General features: G+C 37.4%; 1 non-coding gene across 1 annotated transcript; it reads right to left on the bottom strand.

Moving 5' to 3' along the window:
* Positions 1–356: 356 nt before the first annotated feature.
* Positions 357–463, bottom strand: LOC117285577. Its single transcript, XR_004516644.1, has one exon. It is a non-coding gene; the product is annotated as a U6 spliceosomal RNA (small nuclear RNA).
* Positions 464–8,936: the final 8,473 nt, after the last annotated feature.

Raw genomic sequence — 8,936 nt, 5'->3', positions numbered from 1 at the left:
CTATTTAAAGGCTTTGTTTATGCTAATTTACTAAATCCTTGAAACTCTGCAAGGATGAAACAATTGTTTATTCTCCAGTTACAAATAAGAAAACTTAGGGATCAAGAAGCTAAATAATTTGCTTAAAGTCTTCGTTCACCAAGAAAATACTCATGGCAAGCTAACATGGTATTTATTTGTTCACTGAGTTATTTTTTTGTTCATTGGGTTATTTATTTTGATGATAAACAAAGATACTGAATTAGGGCCTTGAAGATATATCTATCTTCATCTCAGGAAAGGAAATGATAGTTCCACACGATTTTTTTTTTTTTTTTTTTTTTTTGGCTAACAGCAAAAGAGATGATTTATTGAACAAAAATATGGAACACTTCACAAATCTGCATGTCATCCATGCGCAAGAGCCATGCTAATCTTCTCTGTGTCGTTCCAATTTTAGCATATGTGCTGCCAAAGTGATCACTGTTTTGTTTTTTTAAGACAGGGTCTCGCTGTGTAGTTTAGGCTGGCCTTGAACTCTCAGCCAATTTTCTGCTTCAGCCTCCTAAGTGCTGGGTTTAAAAATGTGCACTACCACATGACATTCTTGTAGATCAGGAAGGTACAGTGTGTGATTGAACACCTAGGAGAATCAGGCTGAATTCTTGAACTAAAAGGACAGAGTGGTGGATCAGGACCAAGGACATGGAGTTACTAAATGACAGAGATGAGGTCCAGACACAGCAGGATATCACCAGAGTCCGTATTTTACCACCACCCTAAAGTGCACCTATGAAGTACAGAGAAGAAAGGCAGCAAAACATCCAAAGGTCTCTGATTCTATGACCCAGTGATAACAACTGCCATCATGTTGGTAAACATACCTGAAGACCTCTTATGTGTGGCTTCCTGGAGCTGACAAAAAGTTTTGGAAGAAGGCATTACGATCTTACTTGAACATGAGGCCACAGGAGGCTTGTAAGGACTACTTCAAAGCCATTTCTCATCTCCCTGTCTCCCTGGAGGTGTCATAAGACAGTTTCATCTTCTCAGGAAATCTGTGTGTGATTACCAAGCAAGGAAGTTCATCTGAGCCTCCAGCCCAGAGTTGTAAGTGGAAATACTTCACATAGGCATAACAAATTAACTCACTGGCCATGTGGCTAAAATCAGTCTTTAGTTGCTCCCAATTTCTCCTCTGCTCCCCAGAGATTGGACTGATATCCCTTGGCACATCTCTAATGACACAGTTGGTTTCATAGTGTGACTTATATTTAAAACTCAGATATGGTCCATGGACTCACCATAAATAACAAAGAAACTCCTATCCCTTGGGAAATTCCAAGGATTTAGAGGATACCTCCAAGAAACCAGGAACAAGGCCAGCCAACTCTCTACTACATGGTATCCTCTTCTCTGAACACACAACTGTAGTCTACTCAACGTGTCCCACCACTCCTGTTGCATTGTCATCCAGACTTTTTTATTTCCTGTGTTGTCCTGTGGATGAGGGACATGTAGGTCGCCAGATAGGGTCCAGTGAGTTTCCTGAAGCTGAGATAAGGATGCTAACCCTATCCATATAATAAGTTTGCCGGTTCATTAACACCTTGTGCCAGAAAAAGAATTTTCAGCAATAGTCACTAAGAGGCACAGGAAGGCTTTATTAGCCAAAACTTAAAAGTACCCACCAAAGAAAAAGAGCACAGGGCCTCAAGAGAGAAACTGGGGCTTTTATGATTCTCTTTTGTGGAACCCCCAGGAGAAGGTGTCTCACCCACTGGAAAGGTATTGGCCCCTTTCACAGGTATGCTTCTGTGATGTGTTTTTTGTTTTGTTTTATTTTTTTAAGATAAGCAATTTATACCTTCTTTGAATTCTCTCAATCTGTTGCTTTATTTTAGAATTAGGTTCTTGCTCTACATTTTCTCAGTTAAGGCAATTAAGGACTTATAGTATTCCTAAAGAATTTGAGGTATAATGGGTGTGCAAGGAAAGGAGGCCCAGTTTATCCAAGTGAAGGTAGATATGGATCATCTTGGGTAACTTTGGCTGGGTCCTGGAAATTGCAGTCGTCTTAAAAGTACAATTTTTGGTTATACTCTATTTTGTCTCCTTTCTACTTATTTTACTTCTTCCATCTTACCTCAGGAGAACTGGCATGTTTACTGTGCTTACTTTTGTTAGCTGTATAAATAATAAACTGCCTAAATTTTAGAAGAGCTTGTTCTGGTCAAATCTGTTAGTCTTACTTGAACTATCATGTAGAGAAGAAAAATCCCAAGGAAATGCTGGGCGGGGTGGGGGGTTTGAAGTGCTTGATTTGCCCTAGCAATTTCAACTTTCACAAACATTCAAATGCAGCTTTTCAGCAGGCTTCAGTGTGAGAATGAAGAATAGAGGAAAGTGACAAAATAAACCGAGCGGTAGTAAAAAGACTGGCAAAACAGGAGAGGATGAATTCTCAGAAGGAGTCAGTGTAATAGTGAAGGACCATTGTGACATGAGCTCAGAGTGAGTTGCCAAAGATCTTTGAATAAAATATGGCTTTTTATAAAAAAGGGGCCTTATATCCACCTTCTTCTCAGATAAAAGTGTATTTTCTACATCATCCCCACAATTGGTCATACAGCTAGTTTCTACCTCCAAACAATCTACTAAAGGAAAGTTCAGAGCAACCAATTCTACTGATGTAGATCTAATCACTTGTCATCTTTCTCAGACCGAGATAAATCTGCCTTTTAATAAGTTTTATGATTGGTTCTTTACTGTCTCATGGAGCACATATTCACACAGCTGCCATCCATGCTTTGTGACAAACCATCATGTTTCCCCTTGATCTTGTGTTCAACATATTAAACATCTGCCTCCATGTGGGCTCGCATGGCCTTGTCTTGGTCTGCACTAACTCGGTTAATTGGCTATCTCATTAGTATTTCTCTTTAGTACAATATCCAGATCTGGTTTCATCAGTGGAGAGTACAAAGAAATGAGTGTTTTCAATGAAGCAGCTTTTTCCAGTTTTTTTCTTTTTAGAAATGTATTTTGTAAACTTAGAGTGTCTCCTTCCAAAAAAGAGAAGCGACAAGAAAATGAATATATATTAATGTATTCTACTATAACTGAACTTTAAACATTTATTTTTAATAAAATACTAAAATAATTTATTATTGAAAAACAATTTTATGGCAAAACATCCAAATGATACAAATGGTGCTAGGGAAAAGTTGTTTTTAAAAATCCCCCTCTGTAACTCTCAAATCTACACTCCTTAAAAGTTACCACAGTGTATCACATTCATCTAGAATTTTTTTATGTATAGTACCAGGCATCTTTTCACATCAACATTATGGGTATGCCTCATTCTTTTTAACAGCTGCATTGTATGGTGAGGCCATCATTTAACCAGTCCTCTCTTGATAGATTATACCTCTTGTGCTCCTTCCTCTTTCCATTTTAAAGTAAACAAAACATCTTTGTATGTGTTTCTTTGAACACTTGAAAAATGAAACTGTGGAATACATTTCCTGAAGTAGATTTTCTGTATCAAAACTTATATATTTCATAGGAAAATGGATACATATTGAAGATATACTCCTAAGTGAAATAAATAAGTCCCACATGTGTAAATACCAAATAGTTTCCCTGGTGTGAATATTCTGCAACAATGCATAAGATTCTAATAAGATTACTGACATTTAGAAATGGGAGGAAAGGAGCTAAAGGTGTAGGGAAGGTGTGATACGTAGGGGAAGAACAAAAAGGGAAAAGAAAAAAATGTGAGAGAATGAAAAGATGAAAATAAAGTGTTTGTAGATGGGGAGGGGAGGAGGGGGTGAAGGGAGGGCAGAGGTAAGGGGAAAAAAATGAGAATCAAGACTTGCCATGTAAAGGTACATGATCCCAACAATGAATGTAACTGTACTGTATCCCTAAAGGTACCAATAAACTCAATTAAAAAAAAAAACTTATATATACCTTCAAGAGCATGCCATTTTACATTTCCACTGTGCTTGTTCTTCCACATGCCACACTTTAAATTAATTGCTAATCTAATAACTGACAAATGGAGTATAATTGGACTAGATATCTCACATTTTCCCCTCCAGGTCTACCCTTTTCCCTGCTCTTTGCCCTAAGATGACAACCTGTAGTTCCTGGTGTGTCTGTTTTAAAAGATGAATGCTAGCGGGAGATGGTGAGGTGTGGAGTGGGGTATTTATTTTCTGGGCTGCCTGTCTGGGATAGGTTGGGTCTTTGTGGCTGTATTGAGCAAAGGACGCAGCTCCCTTTCCCCACAGCCTCCTCTCTCTCTCTAGGATCCAGTTGCTGTGTCCTCCTCCAATCCTTTTAGGCATAAAGAGTGCAGTCTGTCCTGCTAAGCCAAGTATTGCCCTCTCTCACTTATGGATTTCCCAACCCTTGCCCTACCTTTTTAAAGAGTAGCATCCTTATTAAGGACTCCTCAAAATACCTAATTTGAGCGTCCTGTTTCCTACTAGCGCTTGGTCCTGAAACCTCAGCCTAAAGAGACTCCCCAGCACTCCCAATGAGTTTATGAGCAATGTATACCATTGTTCTAAATCCTTTTGTTCTAGTTAGAGCAGATTTTGTTGTTTATTATAGGTAATTAGTTAAGAACTCTGACTCAATCAAATAATTTCTACCTAAGGATAACTGAAAATCTTAGCAATTCATTCATCCAATAAACATTATTGAGCACCCATTGTGTGCTAGAAATGGGGAAGCAAACCATATCAACAAAATTTTCCTTCAAGGGTGTATATCCTACAAATAAAGTAATGAATATATGCAATTATTTTAGACAGTGTTGACTGAATTATGAGAAAAATAAAACAAAGTGGAGGGTTAGTGATTATGGATATACAGATATTTTATAAAGAATGTTTGAAGATCCTCCTGAAGAGATGTAATTTAAGAATAAAACTAAATGATGAAGAATAGTGCACTATGTGACGATCTTGGACATCTATGTTTCAAGCAAAAGGAATAAAAAGGACTAAGGCCCTGTGGTGGCAACAAACCTGTCCTATCTGAAGAGCAGCAACAATACCAGAGTGGCTTGAAGATGTGTGGCTTTGCCTGCCCGACAGCCACTGTCCCTTTGTCCTTGCTGTAAGAGTTCTAATTTTGTTCAGTCACAGTGCTCAGACTCAGGGGGTGAGCCATCACTTTTGTACAACAATCATGAAAATCCTGTTCTTGAGTGTCACTGACCAACAAGACATGAAAGAACCTGAGAGGGCTCTTCTGAGATATTTTATCTTTGGTAAGAAACTGGCATAAAGGAAGTAATCTTCTCTGTGTCCTTTCCTCTTTTCTTGCCTTCAACGCTCTGTGTCTGAATGTGATACCTGGAAATACAGTGACCTAACAGCCTTGAAATACTAAGCCAGGTTTAAAGACAGCACATGCATGTGGTAAACTGAAAGGACCCTAATGACACCTTGGATCTTCAAAACAAATTCTGGGGCCACCTACCTTTGAGACTTCCTGTTGTGTGAGTGGAAAATATTTGTATAGTTTAAGTCACCATTAGGTGGGGGTTCTGTTCCTTGCCATTGATAACAGGAAATGGTAACCAAGGTAAGAAAAGAAAATGGGCAAGATCACATAGTTCCTCATAGGGCAATGGATGATGTTTAGATTTTATTCTAAATATAGGAGATAGGAGCAGATGATTCAATCAATGTAGGCAAATTCTACTTTTAGCATATATATTATTAGAATGATGAAAGAATTCATTATTATTAAAATAATAGATATTGTTATGGTTAATTTTAGGTGTCAGTTTGACTGGACTACCCGATTCCCAAATAGCTGATAAAGCATTATTTCGGAGGGTTCCAGCCTAGAAGAGTCTGGCATCTGAACCAGTGGACTACAGAGAGACTCAACCCTTACCAGGGTTGTCTGGAACCGTCCAGTCTGGGGGGCGGTCTGGGTAGAGCAGAACAGCAGAGGAGAGGGTAACTGTCTCCCTTCTGAAGCTGGGACAGTCATCTTTTCTTGTGTTAGATATCAGAACTCCAGGTGCTCAGGCCTTTTACACGGAAAGTGAGTTATATCATCAACTTCTCTGGTTCTCCAGTTTGCAGATCCTCAGTTTTCATACTCATGTGGCCAAATTGTAGAATAAATTTCCATTTATCTATTTACTGATTGGTCAGTATCTCTCTTTCTGTATCTCTATATATCCTATTGGTTTTGTTTCTCTAGAAAACCTTACAGATACATTTATCATTTTTATTTTTAATATTGAAAGCAATTACAATTTAGTACTGGAGTAAAAGGGGAAAAAAAGCCGCACAAATAACTCCTGAAATATTTTGGCTGAAACTCTCAAATGCTGAGGATTTGCCTGACCTCTTATACTTAGGAGCACCTTCGATACAGGTTCTAGGTATTGCTTTTGCCTGCTTTAGCCATGTCAGAGTCTTTACCGAGTATGCTCTGCTTCAGAGTCTGTAATTGCCAATTTAGAGTCTCATTTGTCTTTGAAATAGTTCAGCATCTCTGCCTTGGCTTCATCTCAGAAAAGAAGGCAATTTCCTTTAGTAAACATGGCTGTCCCGAATACCTTCGGTGTTGTTTTCATCCTAGCTGGCAGCAAAAGAGTCACATTTTGTGCTCGTTTAAAGTCTTTCCTCATGGTTGTTTTGTTCACCCATTCAGGAAAAAGATTATTGGTTACCATGGCAATCAGCTTCCACAGCTTTCCATGTGAAGTAACTGCACAGGTGGAGCACATTACTCCACATTCTTTACTGTAGTTTTATGAAGATGTGAATGTTTTTCTAGACTGTTTACTTCTGCTTAAAGTACTCACCCAACCAACTAATCAAACAACCCAGAGTTAAAGCAGTTCATTGTTTCAATAGCCCTCTGTCCCTGGAATACTTTTAAAATTTAATATAGAGTTATATCACAGTTTTCTCTAGTTTTATTCTATCCAGGCCCTCATTAGTGCATAACTGAAAACTTTCTGATCTCTCCTCTCACAAATCTAGTATTATTTATATCTTTTTAACCACATGGAAAATGACCAATGATTTTACAATAAAATTCAGAGCAGAAGAGAGACCTATGAGATCATTTCCCATGTTTTGTGTCATAGTTTTCGTATATATAATTCTCCACTTCTTTCTCTCCATCACTCTGATTTTCTCTTTAAAAATGCAGATGCTTTGAAAGAGTAAAGATTGTCCTTACTGACTTGGAGATACCAAACACTTGTGTCCTTCCCTTGAGATTGCTGTTTCTTTTCTTTTTTTAAAAAATTGATTCAGACTTCCTTGAAGAGATTGTTTACCATTTCCTATTGAAAATATTACTACTAATAATAAAAGATGGTTTTATACAGGACAAGCACAATTTAATGGTATCCTGGCTCTGCCAAATTGTGGAGAATGGAGAATGATTTTGGACAGTCCAGTGGATAAATTTTGTTTCCCTACCACTCTTTCATTTTCCCCTCATTTTTACATTCATTCTTTGCTGGTTTAGTTTCTCCATAGTTATGTGACATCAACTAGGAATCTTGAGAATTTTTATTGTATGGAAAGGTATCTTTTTACCTATTATTCATATTTCTGAATATATTTGAAGTGATAGTGGTATTTGGTAATCAAGAAGAGAGAGCTTGAAAAAAGGAGCTCCTATTATCTGAGTCAATTAAAAATAAAATCTGGCTCAAACTCTGTTTCCTGCAATTTTTTCCTGATGAATGCCTTTTCATTGAAAAAGACATACCTTGCAACCAATCTATGAACAACCATTGAATGCCACTTCCTATTAAGGGCATGGAAGTAAACTTGGTAACTAAAACAGATGCCTTCGCCTACAGATTCTAAAATCAGAGGGTATTCATAAACCGGCCCACAAATTGTCAGTGTGTAGTAGGAAACAGGAACTGTTAAAAATCTGAAATACTGCTAAAGTACTTTCTCCCTTTTCCGGTAAAAGAAAATACATTACTTTCTAGGAAGTTCACTACTTTAAAAAACATTCAAAGGAACTAGGGTTGGGAAATCATGACTAGAATTTGGGTTGTATCAGCTCATTTTATGAATAAAGATATTTATTTATAGATGGAAAGTCCTAGAATGGTTCCCTGACTCCTCTCCAAATGGTAGTGGAATTGCTTAAAGGGCAGGGAAAAAGCATTTATTTATTTATTTTCTGCAAAGATACTACACGTTACATAAAGTGTTTCCAAGTTTTACCTATATCCTTGGAAATAAGGACATATATGCACTTTTTGATATGCTAATACCACACAAGCTAGAAAAAAACTGGTCAATTCTAAGTAGATTTTTTTAAAAGGCTTATGTAATCACATAAACTTTGGGTAATTGTGTCAGAGTACATTATTAGATTTATGCAGAAAATAGTTGCTCTTGATTTTCAGTTAACAAAAGATAGCTGAGAAGAAAACATGGTGTCACTGAAGAGTAGAAACTCTAATGAAGGTCAGCATTCTAAAGGTACAGAGGCAGCTGACAAGCTGTTTTGACAACTGGGTGAAGACTGGAAGAAAGTCTGTAAAGGAAAAGAAGTTGGGATGAAAGGGTACAATGAAGTGTTTGAAAATGGTAAAGTGAGAGCCTTTTTTTTGGCGGGGGAGACCAGGGATTGAACTTGGGACTTTGCACTTGCTAGGAAGGCTGCGGAACCACTGAGCTAAATCCCGGGCTTAAAGTGAGAGCTTTAATGAGAGGGATAACTGGAAAGAGAAAATTATTGTTTAGTTAGAGAAATTTTGACACAATTTGTATTTTAATTTGCAGGAGACCAGTAATGACATTATTTGAAGAATGCCAGTTTTATTGCTTTAATATATTATACATAAAAAGCTTCATTTGTCTGAAATAGAAAATAGTGCAAGTTTCTATTGTATGGCAATAATATGTATTAGACAAATTAGCAAGCAGAGA

The sequence above is a fragment of the Fukomys damarensis genome, unplaced genomic scaffold (genome assembly GCF_012274545.1).
Source record: "Fukomys damarensis isolate Sample0158 unplaced genomic scaffold, DMR_v1.0_HiC HiC_scaffold_1, whole genome shotgun sequence".
NCBI lineage: Eukaryota > Metazoa > Chordata > Mammalia > Rodentia > Bathyergidae > Fukomys > Fukomys damarensis.
Note: the sequence above shows the minus strand (reverse complement) of the source record. Positions and strands in the feature narration are given on the sequence as shown.